Here is a 27,588-nt window from a genome sequence, read left to right as displayed (position 1 = left end):
ACAGTAGAGCATTAAACAAGCATAATGCCTTTTTAAGTTCACATGCCCATGAAACCAGCCCTACTGGGGGACTTTTTAAAGGGGCTCTAAGATAAAATTACAGAAAATGTATATCTGATAAACAGTAGAGAGAAAGAGGCTCTTAATCCAGGAATGATTGGAAACTAGTTACTTAAGATTTAACTTGCTGTAGCGTATGGACTGAATTGAGAAGACAGACTAGAATTCAGTCTGGAATTCAGAAACTATTACAGCAATCACAGCCTGAGGGAGAGATTGCACCATTATGGTGGTGGTGGACCTGAAGAGGAACAGAAAATTTGACATATATAATACGATGGCAATTTTTTACAAAGAAAAGGTAACAAACATACTAGTACATTTTTGCTTTATTTTGGTTTAATTGGAAGAGGTTCCTAAAGAAAAATATTTCAGATTTGGGGAATATATCTTAGAAAAAAGAAGTATACTCTAAAAAAAACAATGCTTTCTTTTTCTCCACCCCGCTCCCTCACCTTTTACACGGAAATTGTTAAAATAAACCAGGTGTCAATAATAACTCTTTTTCCCCACATTGACTTTAATTGGAACATTTTATTTTGGTGAAAGTACATTCCTGATCTCAAACTCTATTCTCAGATTATGCAATCATAATAAATGTAAAGTGCAAAATTAGTAGACATTTAAGTTTCTTAATCTTTCTCTGATTTAACTATATACTCAATGAAATGTTGATCTCATCATAGTTCCATGACATCTTCGTGTTACACAATATGCATATAAAATTCCCTTAGAAGAAAACTAAATTCTTGTATCTCTCCTCTCAATCATATGATTTATATAATTTTGAGAACGCAGCAGCCCTGCAGCAAAACATTCAATGAATTATTAAAAAGTGCTGAGAATTGCTTTACAGGTGTAAAGAGCTAACTAAGGATCATCGAATTCTACCAGTTATTAACATATAAATTCAAAAAAAGAAAAAAAGTCCACATACAGGTATTTTGTCCAAATTAATGTTTTCTACTTTTAAGAAGGTCATAAGAGCAAAAAGGACATAATCTTTGGCTTCACTTCACACACTTATTTATTCATCAATATTTCCATAGGTAAATTTGTTAACATAAGTGTTTCAAACAGGAAAAAAAATAGAACAAGTCAAGGGAAATACAGGAAATTAAAATAAATAACAAATATGTGAATACACAAAATCACATTCACTAGAATAAAAGCTCAGATAAATGAGTACATACCCTAGGGCATCATTTATTGTTGTGCACATGCACATAAATATATACAGTAGTGACACATTTGGAAAAGAACATAAACAAATTAAAGAGTTCATGAGAAAGATTTGATGAAAGGTTTGGAAAATAAGGAAAGGTTAAAGAACAAAGCATGTTCAGACAAATGAACATTTTAAAGGGATATATGTACTTATCTATAAATACACAAAGAAATGATAGAAAGAAGATAGGGAAAGAATAGAAGATATAAAATAGGAAAGACATGCAAAAATTTGGAAAATCTCTAAACAATAAAGAATGTAAACCAAAAGAATATGTAACTCTTACTGAAATAGGATCTGTTATTTTCAAAAAGCCAAGATTGATGTTAGATGCGTATTAAGAAAGGCCTATAAATAATTAAGGTAGCCCTGCCTAACTACAAAGAAGAACAGATATGAACAAAGATTTTCCTTCCAAAGTTGAAATCCAATTTATTTCCTCTATCTCTCTCTTGATGAGTTTTGTCTACTTTTAGCCTTAACTCACATTTGAAATATATTTGAATTTTCTACTTTAAAATAGAATGAAGTACAAAAGGAACTAAAAAGAATATAAAGCAGCATTAAGTTGTACAACATGATGGGAAGTGAATTGTGTTTCTTACTGGACAAGAAATTAAAGATGAATTAGTCATTATATATGTATAGATTTAATATGCCAGGCACTGTACTAGGCACGAATATAAATCCATTGCAAGAGCAGAATCCAAATACGTTTGTTTGTTTGTTTTTTTCTTCAAGATCATGAAATCCATTGCAAGAGCAGAATCCAAATACGTTTGTTTTTTTCTTCAAGATCATGATATATATATATGTCATATAACTACTAACCAGCTCTCCAATAATGTGTTGCTAGTTGCAAGGAAATCAAATGAAGCCATTCTCTCTCTTAGTTGGAAAATAACATGAAATCAGGAAATATCTTTCTTTCAATCAGTAGAATCATTTTTACAAATAAAGAAAAAGACATCTAACTTAGCAAAACTGTAAGATTATAATTAGGGCTTAAATAGTAGAGAAAAACTTTAAAAATTGTGTTTTACTAATTCAAAAATCATTACTTGACCAGAGGCTTGCAGGAAAGTTATATTTGCTTTGATTAATTTCTTTCTTTTTATAGAGAGTAAATTAATAATGGAAATAAGATTGCAAGAGGATCCTTGAAAATACTTAGTAGAACTAACTTTCTAAGCACCCTCAAGCACTTTAGAAGGATCCATTTTCACACAATTGATATGCTAATTACAAACCATTAAATCAAGTCAAGGGTGTGTATTGGATAACACTTTGTTAGTTCAATGTGAGTTAATGTAGGTACTTGAAATAATAGAACTCTATTCCATTCTGAAATAATATATTTTCAGGCCTTTTTCCTTTAATTGAGACTAAGCTTCCTCCAATTAGTACAGATTAATGACATTTTACAGGAGTCAATATTTAGGAACCAAGAGGTATTGCTGAGTCTTCTATAACTTAGTTATGGTCAGAGAAGAGGGTTAGATTGGGAAAAGTAATCCTAGAGCTGATGCTTAATATTATATTTCAATTGAATAGTATTTCCACACACAACAAAATAACAGATACGATAAATTTGGATAATTCATGTGGGTTGTAGATTGCTTGAGGACAATGACCTCTTTTCATTTAGAAAACAGTCAGTGATAAAATATTGGTAACATTTACTTTTCTTTGGGAGGAATGGGTTGTTGTGAGCTAAATGTTGTGTTCAAAACCATTTCAGGCCCTGACCTGTGTGTCTCAGTTGGTTGAGTACCATCCCATGAACCAAAAGGTCACCCATTGAGAGCTCAGTCCCCAGTAGGAGGCGTGCAGGAGTCAGTGGATGAATGTTTCTCTCTCACTCCTTCCCTTCCTCTTTCTCTAAAAAAAAAAATCAATAAAGTACATATTTAAAAGAAAAAAAACTATTTCAGTATCATACTACCTGATATTTTTTAACATGTTTAAAAATTGCTAGCTACTAGAAAAGGGGAAAATGTATTTAAAGGAAAGAAAAATGGTTTGCACAAACTTGGTATCATTCTTACCCACTTATGTATCATAATTACCATAATTAATATTTGGCCACATTCTCAATTGCTTTTACTCATGCTAGGAAAGGTTTATAATGTTCATTTTAAAATCAAATTTTTACTTCTTTTTCATTATTTAAAATGATTCAACAAGAGAGGAAATTTAATATCATATTTTTCAGCTTATCAAATTTATTGTTATGGCTCTTCAGATAAATAAAAGCTAAAAAAGCACCTGTGTCTTTAAGTGATATTTCTGCATATTATTCTCTCTAGATATTTTATTTTTTGAAAATAATATAACCACATTAATATTTATTTAGACATTTTTAGTAATCATTTTCTTTTTCATATAATGAGAGATTACTAAATAGGCTAATTCAATGTATGAAGCATTTCACATACAAATTTTTGCATTATCTGATAGGTTTTCATATGTAAATCACATGCATATGTTTATCTCCTGTGAATAGTGTCAAATATCCTCAGTGCAAAATGAACCTTAGCTAACATTATCTTCCTAATGACTTTTCTTTTCCCAAGGAAAAATTTGTTATTTGTGCCAGGTATTTAGAAGTTGTCATTCAAACCGAGCTTTTTGTTTGTTTTTTTGTTTGTTTGTTTGTTTTATTGGACTGCATCAGGGTCAAAAGGAAAATGAACTCTTTGATGTAAATTACCATCATATTGACCTTATACAAACCTTTTGGGGTTTTATATTTAAGATTATGAGATATAAGCCATAAACATTTTTGAAACACAGAAAGTGGAATAGTTCAATTTTTTAAAAATTCATTATATTTAAAGGATTTTTATTAGATGTCAGGCAATTAAATCACATTCACAAACACAGAAAGACAATTGCTTAAACGAAGCAGGATAGTAGGAAGGTAGAAAGATTCCTTGGCAAGTGAAATGGGGAAACAAAGAGCTGATTCAAACTGACCTCTGACTCACCTGTCTCCTTTTCCCTGGCACAAACACTCCCTTAAGCATTAAGCTCCCGGAACAATGAGGTTCTGGTCAGCATCCAATCATCTTAGAAACAAAGTTTCATTCAGGTCTGTTGACCACAGAGATAGAGTTTTGATTAAACTAGAGATGACATCTAGGCCTCAGCTGTGTTTTAATTCCAGGCCCAGAAAAGCAGCAAAACCAAACGAAGTGACGCCGTTGCTGACATCAGAACCAGATGCAATGACCAATAACCCCGGCCAATCAGTAAAGACCAATCAGTAAATGCCATGAAAGAGCACACCTGGAAAGCTGATGAATATTTTACTGAGATCCTTCCCTGAGACCCCCTAAAATTCCCTGCCTTTAGAAAACGGGTAAAAACCCTTAAGAGAAAGGACCCAGAGCCCGTGCACTCTTTCTGGAAAACGGTCCCACCTTCCCCATTTCTTCCCTCAGGGGCATACCTTGGCTTTCCTTCTCCTAAGCTCCAAGGGCCCTTCTTTTGCCTCTGTAAGTTGCTTGAGTCTCTGCAGCCCAACTGGCTCACTTCTTCTTCCTCTGTGACTTTCTAAATAAACTTCTTACACTAGCATTCTTGGCTCCTGAATTCTTTCTTTACCGAACTCAAGACCCAAGGTCTAACAAAGCCGCTAACAAAACAACATCTGAAATAGTCTCGCTCCACTCTCAAGTAGACTTGCCTTTGAATTCACAATGTGGGTGAAATCAAAGCACAGAACAAACACTGTTTTGATATAGCTTTGAAAATGGTAACAGCTTCTAACAGAGAAAAAGGCAGCTTTGGGTTTGCAGGAAAAGTATGATGGACATGACTCCCAGCCCAGGGAAGTTTACTTTTTAATCAGTGCTTGGTGAGAAGCTCTTATCCATTGTTTTACTTTTGAGGGAAAGTGACTAACTAGAATAGATCCCAGATTCTTGGGCTGCTATTCAGGGTGTAACACACATTCTTATCGGCAGCAACATCTTTTGATCCAAATGAGCTTACACAGGATCCAAATGTGTACAGAAAAGTTAGAGGTGGACAAAGGATTAGAACTTTTCCTCCATGGTGTATAAATGTTCCTATCAACTCATGTAAGGTGGTCCCAGGTGAAATGACTTAATGCTCTTAAGTAGTAAAATAATGGTCACAAATGGGAGATAGTTAACTTCAAATTTATTTTTCTTTTTGATTTTTCAAGACCTTGGAAACTTTGGTCTTGTTAATGAAAGTGTTAACACCTCGCTTCCCATCTTCCCCCAAGATAACTTAGTCATCAAGAAACCTTTTATATTTTTGACTCTAGTTTTAGATTTCTCGATTTCTCATTGTTTTGCTTTTTTGTTGTTTTGTTACATTCTTGTAGCCTTGAATTCAAATTATGTTATCTAGATTCAAACCAAACTTGCTTTAAATTTATATCTTAGGGAGAAATTAATCTTAACCTATTAAGCTAATAAGCAAAGTACAAAAACACCAGAGTATTAAAATTTTCAAATAAATATTAACACTCTACATTTTCTTTAGAAATAGTGACATTATAGTTTGGATAAACAGTATCAGCTCATTTATTTTTGTCTGTATTTTTTGTCTGTCTAGAACCTCTCTAATCCTTTTCTACTCTTGGACAACTGGGAGGAATAACATTTCTTAATCTCTTCTGCAATCAAATTGGGGCTATGTGAGTGATTTCTGGCCAGTGGAATGTCAGTGAATGTATACTTCTTCCAGGCTTAGGAGAAAATTTCCCTAGTAGTGTTTTAAGTCCCACAAACAAATCTGACCTGACTGGACACCTGTTTTGCAATTAAAGTTTTCTTAGAACACAGCTGTGCCTAGTTGTTTGCAAATATCTATGGCTTCCTTTATGATATAACTAGAGGCCCAGCGCACGAAATTCGTGAGCGGGTACGGTTCCTAGGCCTAGGCCTGGCCTGCAATCAGGGCCATCTTCCCCAGCTGCCTGCAGTCAGCCCCACCCCTCGCCACCACCCACCCCCAGTTCCCCGTTCGCTATTGGGTTATTGGAGCCTACCGGCTGGGGGGAGAAACCGAGAGGTCAGCCGTTCCACCTGCTCACTGGACCCGCCCCCACCACAGGTTGCCTTCTGTGTGTGGGACAATTGGTGGGATGGGGGCCTTGGCCTGGTGCCACCCGCGTCCCCTGCCACCCACCCCCCATTCCCCATTCACCATTGGATGATCGGAGCCTGCCAGTCCGGGAAAGGAAACAAGTGGTGGTCAGTGCACCTCATAGTGACTGGTTGAGCGGTTGTTCTGGTTGGTTTGCTGTTAGGGTCAATTTGCATATTACCCTTTTATTATATAGGATAGAGGCCTGGTGCATGGGTGGGGGCCTGCTGGTCTGCCTTTATGAGGGCCCCAGGTCAGAGTGGGGGTCCTGGCTGGGGGCTGGGCCAGCTGGAGCTAGGGGTTGCGGCAGTTTGCAGGCCAGCCACACCCCCAATCGGAATGGGGGTCCCCACTGGGTACAGGGCCCGCCAGGGCGAGGGGCGGCAATTGTTCTGGTCTCTGGTTGTTCTGCCATTTTGGTCGCTGGGCTTTTATTACATAGGATGGCAGGCTGACTATTACCACAGATACCCAATATTAGGAAAGTATACAATGTTTATTATCTGACCCTTTACATAAATGTGCAGACTTAAAATTTAGAAAGAGGCTCAAAGACTGGCATGTGTGATTAGAAGAAAGAGGCAAGTTAGTGATTTGAGAGAAATTTAAGAAATGCATGGCTTTGAATGCAATGATATATATGTGTAGCTATACATCTGAGTTGAAGTGGTATAAAATAAATTGATGTAAGGGTATGAGATGTATTGTGGGGAGGGGGGGGCCCTGGCAAGACACATGGGCTTGCTTCTTAAAAATATTGTCAACTGAACCCAGGGCGCAGGCAAAGCCATGCCCTGGAGGTGGTCCTAGCCAAGAGGCAAGGACGCCACTCAGTCTGACCTTTCCAGACCAGGTGCTAGGGGGGTGGATCCCATTATGTCGCCAGGAACTCAAGGCCCACCCAGATGTGATGTAACTTCCTGTTACTTCCAGTATAAATAAACACCCCCCCCCGGGTGTGGGAGGGGCTCCGTTCATCTATCAGAGAGCAGACACCACACCCAGGCCCAGCTTTTCCCTCTATTTCTGTCTCAGTCTCGTTTTTCATTCTTCCTTAACCCTCATCGCGTTCTACTCAAGATTTCATGAAACCCCATATTCTCTCTTTCAGTGCTGGTCGTGGGAAGAGAGAACATACCCCCACAACATATAAAAATATGTCTTCATATATGTAACTGTTGAGACCTGTCCTACTAATCTGGGGTACATATACAGTCACATTTTTTATCTTTTTCTACAGTTAATTTCTATATCCCACAATGCCCTCTTAGCTGTAACTTCATGATCTCTTTCTCAAGGCCTCTTCATCACCTCAAATTGGGAAAATATCCTATTAGCTTATTCAGAGTGAGCACAACAATTCTTTGCTTGCCAAACTGAGAGAGAAGTCAGATCTTAATTGGTTTTTCACTGTTGTTATTTCTTGCAGTCATAGAAGGGAGCTTTTGGAGACTCATCCTGTACAGATCAGTGGGTGACATCTGTTAACATTGCCTTCATTGTATGTTCTTGCAACCCCCAATTGTGACTCCAAGCTGAACCCCAAGGTTGCAGTCTATTTTAACATGCATGTAAGTCCAGCTTAAGTCCAGCATGTTCCTCTTGAAAAATTGTCTAGAGAGTGTCTAGCATTAGACATAAAGTATAAAGTGGGATAATATCAGTTCTAATCACCAAATCTTAGATTTGTTGAGGGGTATTTTTGTATTGAGGGAAATCACCTGTCTAGATTTTTCTACTCATCAACAAAATTTTTATTTTAGAGAGACTCATTGCAAATTCATGGTTACCACCTGGGTCAGAATGACCCCAGGGTCATTATGCAAATAGGTTCATTCTCTACCCCTGAGCTGTGCATGCAGGTGGATTTTACTAAATCACATGAAAAATAAAAATTTTTTTACATCCTAATCCCAGGACTATGAGTTTCTACTTGCCCCATATTTGCATAATTCAAAGGGTCACACAAGTGACCCAGGGCAGGACAAAGAAGATCTGGACAAGATGACCTTCCATTTCTGCAGATTCAAAAAGCAGCTGGCAGCCTCTCTGAGTAATATAAAAATAAAACCACTATAAATACAATAGTAAAAAAATATAACTTTTGGCATTCATATACATATATGTATGTGTGTATATGCAAGTGCACATATGTGTATCACATGTACATATATATTATATACTAGAAGCCCGGTGCACACATTTGTGCACCAGTGGCGTCCCTCGGCCTGGCCTGTGGGATTGGGCTGAAACCGGGCTCTCCGACATGCCCAGATTGCGAGAGGGCTCAAGCCAGGCTGAGGGACCCCAACGGTGCACAATCAGGGTCAGGGAGGGATGCGGGAGGTTGGCTAATTGGGGAGGGACCATGGGAGGGTTCCAGGGCATGTCCAGTCCATCTCGCTCAGTTCCGATTGGCTGGACCCCAGCAGCAAACTAACCTACTGGTCGGAGCATCTGCCCCCTGGTGGTCAGTGCACGTCATAATAAGCAGTTGACAGGTCTTAGCATATCATTAGCTTTGATTGGTTGAATGGCCGACCAGTCGACCAGACACTTAGCATATTAGGCTTTTATTATTTAGGATTATATATACATGCATGCATATAGACATATTTGGATACAAATGTTTATTCATTGAAAAAATAACTTAAAATAAATGTACTTTAAAAATTTTATTAAGTACCTCAAATAGTACTTAAAAGTTTATGTGAAAAAAAGCAGTACCTTGCCTTACATTTTTATAATTCTCAGTTCTGCTTTCAGCTTTTAATTCTAACCCTTACATCTATATTATGAAATAATAAACTTATAATTCAGTAATTGATTTATCAATTTAAAAATAATCTACCCACTTCACCTTTTGGTAATTCCACCATTTTATTTTATTTTCTCTTCTTTTTAAAAAAAATATTTTTATTGATTTCAGAGAGGAAGGAAGAGGAAGAGAGAGATAGAAACATCAGTGATGAGAGAGAATCATTGATTGGCTGCCTCCTGCATGCCCCACACTGGGGATGGAGCCCACAACCCAGGCATATGCCCTTGATCGGAATTGAACCTGGGTTCCTTCAGTCCACAAGCCGACACTCTATCCACTGAACCAAACTGACTAGGACTCTATTTTGTCTTCTTATTCTCCCAAGAGATTACTACAACTTGGGGTTCCAAGAAGTAAATATTTACATGTTTATGGCAATGTAAATGTTGCACATTCCTAAATGGAGAATTATACTCTTTTCAGAATGACTCTTTATTTTTATTGGATTAATACAAGCTTCTTTTTCCATTTTGCTTAATTTTCCAAGTACTTCACTATTTTTAAAAATGCTCAACCAGATATTTCAAGTGACAAGCACTAATTTTTGAAAGTTTAAGCATATTATTTAACACAATTATATATTTTTCTCCTAACAATTTCTCAACTACTTCCTCATCTAATCTGGCCTGGTTGATTTTTAAATCAAGGCCATAGACGTCAACTTGACACTTCTCTTTTATTTGCTCTGTGTTGGCTTTTCTATTTCTTGAATTTGATGTCTTTCTCTGAGTTTACTTCTAATTTTCTTAAAGAACTTTCCCTAGTATTTGCCAAGAAATAGAGAAAGTTCACCTGATCTTGTTAAAAATATCTTAATTCTACTCTTTCACTTGATAATTTATCTATATATAAAATTCTGAGTTAAAATATTTTTTCATAATTTTAAGGTATTTCTTCACTAGCAATAGGGTTACTTTTAAGAAGCTTGATGCCATTTTATTCCATTTTTTATTTTCATTTTTATGCATATGACCTCTGGTGCTCTTTCTCAACTTGTCTTTCTTTTTATCACCCTTTCTTTTCTCCTCCATGTCTCTCACCTCTGAATACTTTAAGTATAGAGTCTCATTTTCTAACTTCCCAACACATACAACAGAAGGAATAGTAAAATGAAACTTTATACCCTTTACATACCCATTTTCCATTTTCAAAAATTATCAACCCAAAGCTGATTTACTTCATCCTTTCATACTTCCCTCATTGTTACATACCTACCATCCACACGTATTTATTTTTGAGCATATTTTTGTCTTTATGTCATTTCATTCATTAGTGTGCATCTTTAAAGTACAAAAACTCTTCCTTCCTTTTTTGTTTTTCCAGAAAAAGATAGAAAAAGAAGTTTGAGGACCCAACAATTTCATAATTAAACCTTCAGTAATCCCCTTAAATAAATCTGAAGGCAGACATCCAAGGTATATTTGTTACCTTCACAAATGATCAGGGGCCCAGATCTTAGTCAGTATCTTGTTCTGTCTCTGTAGCCTAGCCTGGAGGCCCAATTTATGTAAAAACCTGATTGCTTCCTATGTGTCCTTGCTGAAGTACATTCTCAGGGAATTTTCTCAAAGGCATGGTTCAGAATGACTGGTACAAGTCCTAAATTCATGCTGTATTCCAAACAGGATAATCAAAAAAGGCGGGAGAAGAGTGAAACACCTCCCTTTTAAGGAGACTTTTCAGAACTACAACAAGCATTTCTGTTACATTTCACTGTATAACCCTCATTAACTGACCAAAACTAGCTGCAAGAGAAGCTGAGAATTATATAGGTTATAGATGAGAGATGATAGAGATAAATGATATATTCTAGATAATAGACAGATGGACACATAAGATAATCAGATAGGTACATAAATACATATATAGATACACCCATATATATGAGATATATATATAATGTTAGATGTTTAATATGAAAAATCCTAAGTAGTCAAATTCTCATTAATTGGAAGTATTATAAATGAAATCTTATATATTTTTTAATAAATCTCTAAATGTTAAGAATAGAAACTCAAGATAAGTGATTCCCTTTGTGTCCTTTTCTTTCAAAAAGGTATTACAACACCTGATGCATAATAGTAAAATGCCTCCAGTCTGGAAATTGTCAATCAAATCAAGTTCCTCCTTTGCTGACATCCTCACTCACTATTTATGCTAACTGTAAGTTGTCTATTGAGATTATAGAGTGAAATGTTTATGTTAATATTTTGAATGTACAAAATTATATAGTTATTTTCATGGGACATTTTGGGATTGTCTTAAGTATGTAAAAAATGTCAATCAGCATTGATAAAATCTCACTGTCTTTGCTCAAGCTTTTATGGATCCTAACTTAAACAATTCAGAATTCTCGATTTTAAGGTATGCTATTGAAGACACAAGGGAAGATGCTTGGCCCACATTTCTCTTTCTAATTTGACATTTTTGTCCCAGGATCTCAATACACTCAAACATAATTTAAAATTATTCATGATCACTCAGAAATGCTTAGAAACAAAGGCAGTGTACGGTAATTGGAAATAGGGTGAGTTCTTTAAAGCTAAATTAACATCTGCCTTTAGAAATATAAAAAGAGAAAGAGATAGCTATAATGCAATTTCAGAATAAAATAAACAAAAAACCAATACCCAATTTTGAAGCTTACATAAAGATAAAAATTTCCACCAAAAATTAATCTTGAGTTTAAGACATTTTAAAAAAAATTTTTTTCTTATGCTTTACTGGATATACAAAGATAGCATACTGGATAATAAAAATTAGACCCTGCCTGAATTGAAACAAATTGTTTATATGTTTATTTTCTTCTTTTCATTTCATCATTGCCAATTTTTCACAGATTGACTACTAGTATAGTGGTGGATTATGAGGCTAAAAAATAATATAAACCAAAGTGATATAAATTATGTTAATTATGTTGCAAATGAATAACATCAGGACCTAAGGTTCAACTTTTAAGACGTATTAAAACTTCATTTTATCAGCTATAAATTTCATGCAATTAAAGATAAAGCAGATTTCTAAATTTAATGTGTAAATGTGCTTAAAACTTAAATAAGGTAATAAATAAAATGCTAGATATATTTACTTCTTTAACTTTTTTAATTTAGCAAATTTCCCATGTACCCCCTGCCCCCATATATGCACCCATACATATACATTGTAAACATGCCCAGAAGAGTGATACATTTCTCACAGTTGATAAACCTGCATTGGCACATCATAATAACCTAAGGTCCATTGTTTCTATTAGGGGTCACTTTTGGTATTGCATATCCTATGGATTTGAATAAATGTATAATGGCATGCACCCATCAGTAGAGGATCACACATAGTGTTTTCACTGCCCTAAAAAATACTCTGTGCTCCTCCTATTCATCATTTCTCTCCTTCCCACGTATACCCTGGAAAGCATAGATTTTTTTCTTATTGTCTCACCTTTTCCAGTATGTTATATAGTTGGTCATATAGTATGCAGCCTTGGCAGATTGATTCTTTCACTTGCTAATATACATTTGAAGTTCCTACATGGCTTTTCGTGACTCGCTAGCTTTTTTTTTTTTTTAGGCACCGAATAATATTCCATGCTTGGATATACTACAGTTTATTGGTCCATTCACCAATGAAGGACATCTTGGTTGCTTCTAAGTTTTTGGCAATTGTGAAGAATATGGATGTGAAGGTTTTTGTGTGGAGACATTCTTTCAACAACTGGATAAATACCAAGGAGTATGATTGCTGGATCATTGAATAAAAATATGTTTAGTTTTTTAAGAAACCACCAACTGTCTACCAGCAATGAATGAAAGTGTGTGTTTTCTCACATCCTGACCAGCAATTGGTGCCAGTATCTTGCATTTTGATGATTCTAATAGTAGTGTAGTGATATCGTTATTTATTAATTTATATTTCCTTGATGACTTATAATATGAAACATCTTTCATATGCTTATTTACCATCTATAAAACTTCTTTGGTGAAGTGTTAGATAAAGTATTTGGCCTATTCTTTAATTGGGTTGCATGTTTTTCATTGTTGAGTTTTAAGGGTTCTTGTAATTTGGATAACAGTTCTTTATCAGATATTTTATCTAGTATGTGTGTAGCTTGTCTCCTCATTATCTTGGCATTGTCTTTCACAGAGCAGATGTTTTAATTTTAACAAAATCTAGCTTATCAATTAGTTCTTATATGAATCATGCCTTGGTGTGGTTATCTAAAAAGTAAACGCCATAGCCAAAGTCATCTAGGTTTTCTCTTATGTTATCTTGCAGGAGTTTTATAGTTTTGCATTTTGCATTAGGTCTATAATACATTTGTAGTTAATTTTTGAAATAGGTATAAGGTCTGCATATAGATTCATTTTTGGCATGTTAATGTCCAATCGCTCCAGTGCCATTTTTGAAAAGACTATCTTTGCTCCACTGTACTGCCTTTGCTCCATTTTCAAAGACCAGTTGACTATATTTATGTGGGTCTACTTCTGGGTTTTGTATTCCATTTCATTGACTAATTTGTCAGTTCTTTTTCCTAATATCACACTGTATTGATTACTGTAAATTTCTATTATTAGAAAAATAATAGAAATAATAATTATTATTATTGAAGCCAGATAATGTCAGTCTTCTACCTTTGTTCTTCTGTTAATCTCCACCTATTAACACAAGCAATTTTTTACCCCCTGCTTTCAACAACAACAAAAGATAACTGACAAAACTTTAGAGATAATTTTTACAACCACAAAATGAAAACAAAAAAGTGTAATAATCTACTTGAAAAAAAAGTTAAAAGAAATAAAAATGAATCAAATGGGGTTAATGGTGCCAAGCAGTATTAAGACACATGCCTCTTTCTACATTGAACAACTTCAAGATATATGAGTGACTCATTCCTGTTACAAAGAGAAAGAGAGACAAAGACAGAGACAGAGAGAGAAATCAAGAGATAGAGAGATTGACTCCATCATTCCACACTGCCTTAAAAAGCAGGGAGCTTCATTAGTTCTGGTCTGTTGTCTGTATCTGTCAGCTTCTTAACATAATTAAGAATTCTCTGTATTTATCCTGCTTAATAACACAAAAACCTAAAAATCATTTATTTTCTTAAAATTCAATTAGGCATTCAAAGGTTACCTGTTACCTATGTGGTAAGACTGATAATAATTTACCTATCTATTTCTTTGAATTATGCTCAAGAACTAGGGAAATGGATCTTTAAAATAGCTTTAACAGTTCCCAGGAAAATGTATTTTAATTAAGATAGATAGAATGATTCTACTGATTTTTCTTACTTATCTGTCCAATTTTTTAGCTTTGATTAAGAAGCTCGATGTTCTGAGGATATGTAAATAGTATTCCATTACTTGGCTCTATCTTCTAAACCTTAACTGTATACACATAGATCCAGTTTTCAAACTTTCTCTTTTTGATGTCCTCTATATCATGACATTGGACTAATTCAAGAAATGCACATATAAATGTTTAAAAAATGTGAATTATAGCCAATATTTTTACCGGTTCTATTGTCTTTAAATATATGTTCAAGTTAATGTTTATCAAATGCCTGCTAGTAGATCTCATAAGAAACTTGGCCTTTAAAAGTTATTGACTAAAAGGTACATATTTTCAATGACTAGACTTGTATGCTAAATAGGTAATCTATAGTTCTCTATATAGTTATTATTTGATTATATATGTATAAATTTTACTATGTTTATAGAAAATAAAATAAAGGTTCTTTTCACCATTGAATTCATGTGACTTGACCCAATGACTTATTTAGCGTTCTTATTTTACCTCAAGTGGTTTCTGTAATCTTATAGTTACCAGCAAATATTTCATATTAAAGGACTGGTGCACGAATTTGTACACAGGTGGGGTCCCTGGGCTTAACCAGAGATTGAGGTCTATTGGGGGGCCAGCCGGCCAGGGGAGCGGCCATGGGAGGTTGGCTGGCCAGCCCCTCAATTGAAGCTGATCAAGGGGCTGGCAGGGCAGGGGGAGGAGTTGGCCAGCAACGGGGAAGGGACCATGGAAGGTTGGTCTGCTGACCCCCCTTGATGGGGACCCTGGAAGAGGGACTGCAGGAGGTTGACTGGCCAGGAATGGGGACATGTGAGGTTGGCTGGCTGGGAGGGAAAGATTCTGGGAGGTTGGCCAGTCTGGGGGAGGGGCCAGAGTAGGTTGGCCACTAACGGGGGGGAGGGGCCGCAGGAGGTTGGCTGTGGTAGAGCACTGACCACCGGGGGCAGATCCTGCATTGAGCATCTGCCCCCTGGTGGTCAGTGTGTGTCATAGCCACTGGTCGACAAGTCATTCTGGTCGTTCAGTCATAACAGTCACTTAGGATTTTATATATATACTAGAGGCCCGGTGCACAAAAATTTGTGCACTCGGGGAGAGAGGGGGTCTCTCCCTGGATGAGGGGATGATGGCTGTTTGCAGCTGGTCACACCCCCTTCAGGGTGGGGGTCCCCACTGGGGTGCCTGGCCAGCCTGGATGAGGGGATGATGGCTGTTTGCAGCTGGTCACACCCCCTTCAGGGTGGGGGTCCCCACTGGGGTGCCTGGCCAGCCTGGATGAGGGGATGATGGCTGTTTGCAGCTGGTCACACCCCCTTCAGGGTGGGGGTCCCCACTGGGGTGCCTGGCCAGCCTGGATGAGGGGATGATGGCTGTTTGCAGCTGGTCACACCCCCTTCAGGGTGGGGGTCCCCACTGGGGTGCCTGGCCAGCCTGGATGAGGGGATGATGGCTGTTTGCAGCTGGTCACACCCCCTTCAGGGTGGGGGTCCCCACTGGGGTGCCTGGCCAGCCTGGATGAGGGGATGATGGCTGTTTGCAGCTGGTCACACCCCCTTCAGGGTGGGGGTCCCCACTGGGGTGCCTGGCCAGCCTGGATGAGGGGATGATGGCTGTTTGCAGCTGGTCACACCCCCTTCAGGGTGGGGGTCCCCACTGGGGTGCCTGGCCAGCCTGGATGAGGGGATGATGGCTGTTTGCAGCTGGTCACACCCCCTTCAGGGTGGGGGTCCCCACTGGGGTGCCTGGCCAGCCTGGATGAGGGGATGATGGCTGTTTGCAGCTGGTCACACCCCCTTCAGGGTGGGGGTCCCCACTGGGGTGCCTGGCCAGCCTGGATGAGGGGATGATGGCTGTTTGCAGCTGGTCACACCCCCTTCAGGGTGGGGGTCCCCACTGGGGTGCCTGGCCAGCCTGGATGAGGGGATGATGGCTGTTTGCAGCTGGTCACACACCCTTCAGGGTGGGGGTCCCCACTGGGGTGCCTGGCCAGCCTGGGTGAGGGGATGATGGCTGTTTGCAGCTGGTCACACACCCTTCAGGGTGGGGGTCCCCACTGGGGTGCCTGGCCAGCCTGGGTGAGGGGATGATGGCTGTTTGCAGCTGGTCACACCCCCTTCAGGGTGGGGGTCCCCACTGGGGTGCCTGGCCAGTCTGGGTGAGGGGCTGAGGGCCGTTTTCAGGCTGGGGGTGACTGAAGCTCCCAACCTGTCCTTTTTTCCTTTTTTTTTTTATTCTGGGCCAGCTTTAGCTCTGAGGCTCAGCTCCAGCTATGAGACCTTGGCTGCTGAAAGCAGGTTTCTGGCCTTTGTTTACCTTCTGTATTTGAAACAATGTTGCGGTCCTGCTGGCTGAAGCCTGGCTGACTGAAAACAGGTTTCTGGGGTTTGGTTTAGCTTCTATATTTGTTACAATGTTTCTTAGAGAGCAGCTGAGAAGCCAGCAAGGCAGGCGGGGAACCTGGCTTGCTCCGTCACTGGAGCAAGCAAGCCTCCCTGTTCGCATCAGCTTGCCTGGCTGCCAGCCGCCATCTTGGTTGGCAGTTAATTATGCATATCTCAGTGATTAGCCAATGGGAAGGGTAGCGGCTGTAGGGCTAATTACCATGTTTCTCTTTTATTAGATAGGAGGATAGATAAACTAGGAAAACACACACACAGGCAGCTTAAGTCAGAATTATTGCTAATTCAACTGTTGGCCACTCATCTTTAGTTTTGGAGGTAGAGTTATAATGAAAACTGCATAGGAAAAAAATAATATCTTTGACATGATAGAGAACTTAAGAATGGGTTAAGAATTCTTAGAAATACCTTAGAGGGAAAGAACTCTCTAAGATGAAAAAGCTATAGATACAAGGTAAAAACGCAGAGCAAAAATTGTTCTTCAAAAATGTGCCACTATCTCAAGTGACATTTACAAGAAATAAACTGTGTATATGTGTTACAAAGAATTTAATTTTGCCCAAAATTAGGTCCAGTCTTTACTCTCAGCTCCTGGTTGGTAATTTTTCTTTGCCTGAGCATCTTGGGCTAGCCAGATAGCAACAATATGGTTAATGGTGAAGGTTTGGGATCACATGGTATCAGTTTACCTGGGGAGTGAGTTTAAACATACGAACAATCAATCATTCATGCTTATGTAATGGAGCCCCAATTAAAACTCTACACCAAAGCTTGGGTGAGCATCCATGGTTAACAGTACTCCATACATATTGTCACATACTTGTGCTAGTAAAAAAATGTCTTCTGATTCCATGGAAAGAAGACAATGAAAACTCCACACTAGCATTTCTCATATTCTTCCCTTGGCTAATTTTAATCTGTATCATTTCTCAGTAATAAAGGATAACTGTGAGTATAATAGCTTTCAATGAGTTCTAGAAGTCCTTCCAGCAAATTACCAAAACTCAGGGTGGTTTTTGGAACTTCTCAAACTTAAAGTTTATGTAAGAAGAGTGATCTTCTGTGGACTGTTTTCTCTAATAGTACAGTCTCCTAAAACCTAACAGCCAGCAGTGAGAGTGTGCAGTCTTGTGTGGACACCATTCCCTTTAAGTAGTTGTCATACTAAAGAGAAGTGGTAATGTCCTGCTATGAAAATATGCGTCATAAACCTACTTCAAGAATCATGTCTTATAAACATAGAATAGGTCGTCTTTTGACTAACAACAGGATAATTCCTCATCCTGTGTGTTGCCTTATGCCTTTTAAAACTCTACTTAAGAAGTTAGTAGACATATCTAAGAAAAAGCTGGCATTTAAAAATGTAATAGTTGGTTAGACTAGTCAGCAGTTCTCAACCTGTGGGTCGCGACCCCTTTGGGGGTGGAACAACCCTTTCACAGGGGTCGCCTAAGACCATCGGAAAACACATATATAATTACATATTGTTTTTTTGTGATTAATCACTATGCTTTAATTATGTTCAATTTGTAACAATGAAATTGGGGGTCACCACAACATGAGGAACTGTATTAAAGGGCCTTGGCATTAGGAAGGTTGAGAACCACTGGACTAATTATGTTGCATTAATAAACTTGAGTGCAGATTCTCAACAACTTAATATATTTTTATGTTATTCTCATTCAGGTTACATGTCCAAAAAAAAGGTTAATGAAAAGATATGATCATCAGGGACCCAATATGACCAAGTCTCCATCATCTTAAAGGACACCCTATGAATCACTGGCCACCTGTCATAATAGACAATGTTAAAAAAAAAATGCTTACCGTCAACCATCAATTTTGGCTGTAAGATATAACAGAAAGGAAAATGTTATTTTTTACTTTTTATAATGGAAGTCTTAAATAAATTTTTCTTACTGTCACTACAGAAAAACTGTTCAGTGCAAGATATGGAGACTAAAAACAATAAACCACTCCCATAGTGTAAAGACATGGACATTAAAGCCAGATTTGGGCACTGTAAGAGGCAGTATTCTGTGACCTTTCAGGGAGAAACAAAATCCTGGCAGTGATACTTATTGGGATTATCAGCAGAGTCAAAGAGGGAATGGGGTTGGGTTTTAAGTAAATATATAAAATCAAGCGTGTACATTTAAGAGTATTATAGATATATTACTTTTTTCACTTTCTCTGAAATGTATAATTATAAATCATATTATTGCAACTCCACATGCTCTCATGTGTTACAATCAGTTGCTGGACAGAAATGATGAGTTTTAAAAAGGTGGAAAATTTCACTCATGGAGCCCTATGAGAAGTCAGCCTGAAACTGTAGTGCTTGATTATTCTTTCTCCCTTTTACATTATTCCGTAGTGGAGCTCACCCTGAATTGCAAAAGAGATTGTGAAATTATGTAATTAATGACTGCCTTTGCTATTGAAATGACTATTGTGAGGGCAAAACAACCTTTAACTTACTAACCATTTTATCTCCAATGTCTACTGTATGTTGGGTATAAAGTTAATGTTCGATAAATGTTTTTTGTCTGAATAATTTAAAAATAAATGTTTGCATGAAGTTTTAAAATTTAGAGAGAGTGAAAAAATTGAACATATTTCAAATCAGGTGAATTTCATATCTTTTAAAAATGGATATAGAAAGTGCTTTGTAGATTTACTGATAGGATAAATATAAAATTTAAAAAAATTAGAACATGTAAGTTATACACTGTGATGCCTGGAGAACATAAATATATAAAACACTGACTTCCAGATTTATATTTTCCTGATTAAAATAAAAAACTCTTGCCCTGGCCAGTTTGGCTCTGTGGATAAAGCGTTGGCCTGCGGACTGAAGAGTCCCAGGTTCCATTCCGGCCAGGGGTACATGCCTGGCTTGCGGGCTCCTTCCCCAGTAAGGGGCGTGCAGGAGGCAGCCAATCAATGATTCCCTCTCATCATTGATGTTTCTATCTCTCTCTCCTCTCTCAAGTCAGTAATAAAGAAATAAATAAATAAATAACACTAAAAAACTCTTCAGATATATTTTGTGAATGTTTAACTATGTGTTTGAACAATTTGGGGGGGGGGAGCACATTATTATGTTATCTAATATATTTGTTTGAAGTGTAAAATTTGAAATATTATATTGTCTATTTTATATAAGGTTTTTTTTAAAAGTCTCCATTTTAAATAATTTTCTATGTCTTGTAAGATTTGTATCTTACTCTTAACTCTCTCTGATATATGGAGGATAGATAAACAAGTATAAGTGAAATATACATACCTCTAACATAATTTTAGCAATTAGCTTCAAACTCTTCTGCTACCAATTTTTACTGGAAAGTCTTGCAAGTAATAATATCTACAGATTTAAGTTTTCACACCTTTTCCCTATCCTGACAATCTCACTAACAAGCAAAGAGTAGAAATACTAACAAGGCAATAACTGTCCAAAAGGTGGACAGCAGGAGGAAGAAGAAGGGAAAGCAAAAGCCTTGAATAACTGACAATGTGGATAATCAGCCCTCACATAATTAAGTCTCACTGTACTTCACATGTAATTTATAAACAAGTTACATTATTACGGATGGAGTTGGTTTAGGTATAAAAACGAATATTGACATGTTACAGTGGCAATACATTTGTGTTCTCAACAGTCATTTTTAAATATAATGTGAAGGATATTAATTTTTTTGCTTCCAAAAGATTTAGTGTCCATTGGACTCTTGTATAAAAATTAAGGTAAGGTAATCTGTAATTCTTTCCTCACATTTAACATGAAGTACATGAAAGATATTTGACAATCTTGCTATTTTGGCAGAAACTCAAAACAAACATATGTAACAGTTTTCAAGAGAAATATCAAGCAGGCAGTGCCAAATCAAGGCATTATATTTAGTTTGCTGTAAATAATATGGTGTTTGCACATACTCCATTCTGAGACTATTCCTGTGTACTTTCTAAAATTAGTAGGATACAGGGCACCTTTCTTGGAATCCAATTATAACTCATTTTCTGATTGAAAATCATGGCCAAGACAGAAGCAGATAATGACCCTTTCCTTTAAGATTAGAGTTAATCAAAATTATTGAGTAAAATTTATCCATTATATAAATATGTGAAAATTACAGTGCCTTAAAACTAGTCTGTTCCTATGCTAATCCAAGGTATGATCTGAAGTATATTTATGGGAAGCAACATTTTGTATATAAAATGACAGACCCATTTGTTCAACAGGAGAATCTGCTAAAAAAAAAAAATAGAATTATCAGAATTTTTCTCCCAACAATGAGAATTAAAATTGCCCCATGTTTGGGTATTTATTTTATACATGAAAAGCAGTGAACATTTGGAGTTTGGAAGAGTCTATTTATGTTAATTATTCTAATGATTTTGTATTCACTTTGATAGAATTTCCTCAAGTTATGCAATCACTAAAGATTTAAAGTATACTGAGGACAAGCTAAGAAGAGACTTGAAATTGAATTGTTAAAGGCTATGTTACAGACTGCAAGATGGATGAACAACATGTTCAATTCAATTGGAGAATCAACATTTGCTAAGAAGAGGTAATAATTAGTGACAGTAAAAGAAGAAAGAGTACTAACTCTGAGATTGGGGTCAGGGAATTGTGAAAACTCATCAAAGATTCCTAACTATGGAGGAAACTCTTAGTAATCAATTGACCAAGTTGTCCAAATCTATTGAGTTCAACAAGCATCTTTATGCAAATACATTTAAAAATTTTCAAGAGTTCACAAATAATGTGGTTGATGAATAAAGATGGTGGTAGGATGATTGGCATTTTTCTATAGGTTCAACCATCTGAACTTAAAATTCAGAAGTAGCTAGCTATAGGAAATTATGAAATAACCTATAAAAGATCCAATTTCAGCAGTGGGGAAAGTCCTCAAATATAAAATATATGCTGGATACCAGGTACCCTAATATTGTGATAATTTTTAAATTGCAAAATTCATGACTCAAGAAAACAAGAAGTAAAAGTAGGGAAAACATCTCCAACCATTACATCTAATAACTGACCAAAAATTTGGGTTTTTTATCTATGACTGAGTTTTTCATATTAAAATCTTGGGTATACAGAGGAGAAATGTTCTTGAGAGTGGGAAGTAATTCCACCAAGAGTATATTTCCAGTGGGTTAATAAGCAAAATAAGTAGTAATCATAACTAAATATATTATCTTACTATCCAGCTTATGAATTTTATAATACTACTATATATAATATAGGTATTTGGTTGTTTACTTAATTTATTATTTGTCTAGCATTCTGCACTTTAAGCTCTATGAGGGCAAAAAAATGTATCTGTATAACTAGAACTTAGCTCAGAAATAGGCGGACAATAGGTGATCAATATATTTTTGCATAAAGAATTGAATGCATAAATACCAATGAACTGGAAATTGCAAATATCATTTCATCTCTCTGAACCATAGGCTTGTTGTTTTGTTCTTTGTTTTTTTCTATAAAATGTGTTTAAAAAGCTTTCTTTTATAAGTTTTTTATGTGAGTTAAATGACATAATATCATAATTCCATGATATTAAGAATAATTAAAATCTATTAGTTCACCTTTTCATTTCCTCATTCATTTCTTCATTATTTACTTGATAATTCATTCAACAAATGCTCTTGATTTCCTTCTATGTTCCTTGCACTTTCCAGGCATTGGAAGTAGAGCAGAAAACAAGATAAAATATCTAGGTTCATTGACTTTCAATTCTAATGGTGAGAGATAGATAATAAGCACATTAACCAAAAATACATTATCAGACACTGTTAGGTATTGTGAAGTCAAATAAAGTAGGATAAGAGAATAAGGAGGAGGGGTGATTGCCAATTTAAATAGTTTGGTCAGGAAAACGTTGTCAGAAAGGTAACACTGAATGAGAGACTAAAGGAAATAAGAGATCAAGCCATAGCATATCAGGGAGAATTTCTGGGCAAAAGGAACAGTAAGTGAAATGCCCTGCAGCAAGAGTATGCTTGGCTTGGGCAAGGAACAGCAAGAAAACCAATGAGGAGGAGAACAAAAATAGTGATAGATGAAAGGAGTGGCTTATGATAAGATCAGAATCAATGGAGGACAATGGGAAGAAAGATCATACAAGGCAGGGCAAAACTTGGTTTATAGTTGTGAGTATGTGAAATAGTTTATTCTTATATTATTATTTATTAACTAGAGACCTGGTGTGCGAAAATTCATGCACTAGGGGGGTGGTCCCTCAGCCCGGCCTGCCCCCTCTCACAGTCTGGGAGCCCTGAGGGGATGTCCTACTGTCTGTCCTCACAGTCTGGCCTCCCTCTGTGGGAGGCAACAGGCCTATCAGGGGAAGGCACCGCCCCCATCACCCCCTTGCTGCTGCTGCCTCTGGCCTCCCTCTGTGGGAGGCGACCCAGAAATCAGGGGAAGGCTATGACCCCATCACGCCTCCGTTGCTGCCACTGTCAGCTGCGCAAGCCTCAGCCGGCCCTTGTTGCCTGAGCCTCGGGCAGACCATGGGCAGCGGCAGCCACCATCCCTGGCTTGCCTGAGCCCCAGGCAGCCGCTGTGGCTTTGTCTGGAAGGACATTTGGATGGTCGTCCGGAAGACATCCAGTCTAATTAGCATACTACCCTTTTATTAGTATAGATTATCATATTATTTTCCATACAAACAACTGTAAACCTACTTTGCCCTGCCCTGTATTGATCATTCCTTTTAGGGCATGACAAATATTTTGGGTGTTATTCTTAAATAAATGAAAAGCTTTGAAGAATTTTGTATAAATGTGTGACTTTACCTGGCATATGTACTAGTATTGTTACTCTGCTGTGTTAAATATAGACTACTAGAGGCTTGATGCACAAATTCATGCACCTGTGGAGTCCCTCAGCGTGGCTTGCAGGGACTGGGCCAAAACTGGCAGTCCAACACTGCCTGCCACTCCTCCCTGCAGCTCCCGCTAATAGATTTTGCTAATAGATTTGCTAGTGTGAAAGGTAAGAGTCAAGATTGACTCCATTCTTTTTGCCTGTGCAGTGGCAGAACATCATCGCCATTTAATTTGGTGGAGCATGTAGCAGGAGGGCATGACCAGGGAATCAAATTTACTATTCACTCTTGGAGACCATAGGTATTTGTTTGTTAGTTAGTTAGTTTGTTTGTTTAATAAATTTTTATTGATTTCAGAGAAGAAGGGAGAAGAAGAGAGAGATAAAAACATCAATGATGAGAGAGAATCATTGATTGGCTGCCTTCTACACACCCCAACCTGGGCATGTGCCCTGACTGGGAATTGAACCCTGGCCTCCTGGTTCAACCACTGAGCCATACCGGCCAGGCAAACATAGTAATTTTTTAAATCCTACATTGTCACTACAGTCTGTTGCTTCAAACCTATGCCTATGCTTTGTGTATCTCATCTGTAATTATTTTGGTAGATTGATCAGACTTCCTCAGTGGTTTAACGACTATTCACTGTTAAACAATTTGACAAATCTTTATGAAAAGGCTAGTGAGATCCCCTTGAAGGTCTCTAGTACTGTGATTGTTTTATACAAGGTAAACTGGAAACTGTCTACAATGTTAAGTGGACCCCATTTTTCCCCAGCTTCGATTTTAGGGATGAGAAGTCTATTGTTACAAATTCTGGAAGATTCTCAAACCAATGTGATATGTAAGCAAGGATTAGATTCATAGCTGAACTGTCAGGAGTTTGGGGTTTAGTTGGCTTCTGGTTTGGTCTGAAGCTGGGTCAGCTCAATTGGTTTTAAAGTCTGATGACACTGATGCCAAGGTTAAGTGTTTGGTCCCTTTGAAGGTTATTTTGCTTTACTTTGGTCCAGGCCCATAGACCAAAGCCCTAACCCAACCAGCTGCCTTACAAATGCCAAGAGTACTGCAAATATTACATTACAACTAGGAAAAAACAAACAAAATACACATACAAAATTTTAGCTTAAAACACATCTTTACTTACCAAGATTAGTACCCATAAATGTTCCTCCACCCTGTAACTCTTATCGTGTCAAGACTGTGATGACATCAACCATTCACTACACTAACTTGTTTAGACACTGTGATTTGCAAGATTGAAGATCACAAGAATGGATAGAAAGTGAAGAAATGCAGCCCAAATTACTGGATTAAAATAATTTCTGGTAAATGACAGGAAATCCAATACAACTAGAATCCCTATCCCCTACAATAGGGTGTATTTTTCATAACACAGTTTCAGCCCCAAAATAAGTCCTATACATTGAATTTTTAAGATAAAGAATCTAAAAACATTTGACAGAAAGGTTAGTAACCTTTCCAGAAATAGTCTGGAGTCTCACCATACATCATAACTCATTTTCAAAATTGGGGGCTACAGAAAGATTTTCTGGATGTTCAGTGTGCCTGGATCTGTTGTCAATAATCATCTCCCAAAAGCTTTTCTATAAGATCCCTTGCCAATTTTCTTTAATAAATTTTGATGCCTTTGGAAATATTAATTAATGATAATTATTCAACAGAATCACTAGAAAAACTATTTAATCATAGGGTTACATATTCACATTACAAAATTTTTCAAGTGCTCGGTTCCACCCCCTCTGCTATTCCTCCCGATATTTAAGTTCATATTTCCACAGGAAAGGGTATTTGCAAAGTAATTTTTTTCTAATAAAATTTTAACTTGAATGATTTTTGTAATCTGTTGACTGGGCCTTTAAAAATTGATGTCCCAGGAGTGCATGAAACTAAATCAGAAGAAAGGAGACCTCGCTGCCTTTTAGAATTCCAAAGGTCTGGCCCACAGTTCTATGAGGTCAGGAGGTGGGATTAACCTCTCACATCCTAGTAATGGCTTTAGAAGAACTCTGAAAATTCACAGATGATTAAAAACACCCAACTGACTGGCACTGAAGAAGAATGTGGAAAATAAATTTCATTTGTTTAACAGCTCTGTGATGTTGGGCCAAGTTATCTTGGCCACAATCAGCTACCTGGTTAAAGATCCCATTTCTCTCTCTTCTGTTTATGATTTCTCTACCTCCCATAATATCACTTCTTTGCCCAAACTGGAAGAGTATCATGTGTCATGTCCAATTCCTGCATTTTGGATGGATGCTAACATACAAAGAGATGGTTTATCTCACACTTGGAAAATACAGGGTGGGGTAAATGTAGGTTTACAGTTGTTTATATGAAAAATAATACAATAATTAATAAATACTAATATAAGAATAAACTGTTTCATGTCTCATAACTGTAAACCTACCTTTGTCCCACTCTGTATATAGAATACTGCATTTAATTGTCATAAGAACACAGAGACTATAACAATTATAGCAACCCTAAATTATCCAGGTTGTAAAGTGTGTGGAAAATAAGTCCTCACATTAGGTTTTCATAAATTATTATGTATAAATACCCTTTTGTTTTATTTGTGCATGCAATTAAAAGGAAAATATCTCACATTGTAAGTCTGAACTTTCTGTGTGGATCATACAAATAAAAATGTGATTAGCTTATAGATTTCTTAAGTTGAAGTTTTCTTCTAAAATTTGTAATAGGCTTATAGCCTTTTTTTTAAAAAAAAAAGTTGTATCTGACCATCTCTGAAATTTTGTTTCCAGATGGTAAATCCTGGAGGCACAGGGAGACACACTAATTATAATAGTAAACATACCTATTATCCACATTTAAATTGGCTATAAGAAAATTTATCTATTTTTTAAAATAAGCACTATAACACCTTTTAAAATGTACTATAAAATATTTTAATTGGTCATTTTTTTTTGCAAGACCAGAGCTCTTCTCTCAGAGGGTGGATCATACATTTACTCATGCTGATGAGGCCAATGGAGATCTCTTTCCATCAATATTATGAAAATGAGTATGAATTATGATCAGTATGAAAAGTGATAGCTATTCTCAGTTTCTCATCACTCAACATTGTGTTGTTCAGGCTGTCAGGACTTCACTTCTCCACCCTGAGTCCAGTGGTCAGAGGATGGTGAGGGCATCAAAAATAACTTTCTAAAATATGTATTTGTACTTTCTACCACTAGAGAATGTGATTTGGTTGGCCTGGAAAGGAGTCTTATATTGTATAGTTCTAATAAAGGTCATTTTTATACAATCCCACAGTTACGAATCACGGAGAAAAAATTTTTTTGAAATTTTAGGTAATTCTAGAAACAATAATGAAAACATAAGTTATTTAATGATTTAAAATAGGCCCTGGCTGGGTAGCTCAGTTGGTTAGAGGACCATGCCAATATGCTAAGGTTGTGGTTCAATCCTGGTCAAGACACATACAAATATCAACTAATGAATGCATAAATAAGTGGAACAACAAATCTCTCTTTCTCTCTCTCTCTCTCTCTCTCTCTCTCTCATCAATAAGTAAACATTTAAATATGTATGTTGGTATTTTGGATATTTGTCTGTTGTCCTTTTCTCCTGGTGATCAAAATGCTACTTTAAACACTCTGTGCAATGAGTTAAGCAGTTAATAGCTAAGTAATCATTCCTACACAGAAGTATGTATTTTCCCAAGGTCTGTAGCTATCAGAACCCAGGTATCATGATTTTTCACATAATATCAAAATCATCATTATGGTGTTGCTTTTAGGTTGATTCTATTTGAAATAG

This window comes from Myotis brandtii, unplaced genomic scaffold, assembly GCF_000412655.1.
Source record: "Myotis brandtii unplaced genomic scaffold, ASM41265v1 scaffold125, whole genome shotgun sequence".
NCBI classification, from domain to species: Eukaryota; Metazoa; Chordata; class Mammalia; order Chiroptera; family Vespertilionidae; genus Myotis; species Myotis brandtii.
The sequence above is the reverse complement of the archived record's forward strand: the minus strand, read 5'-3'. Positions refer to the sequence as shown.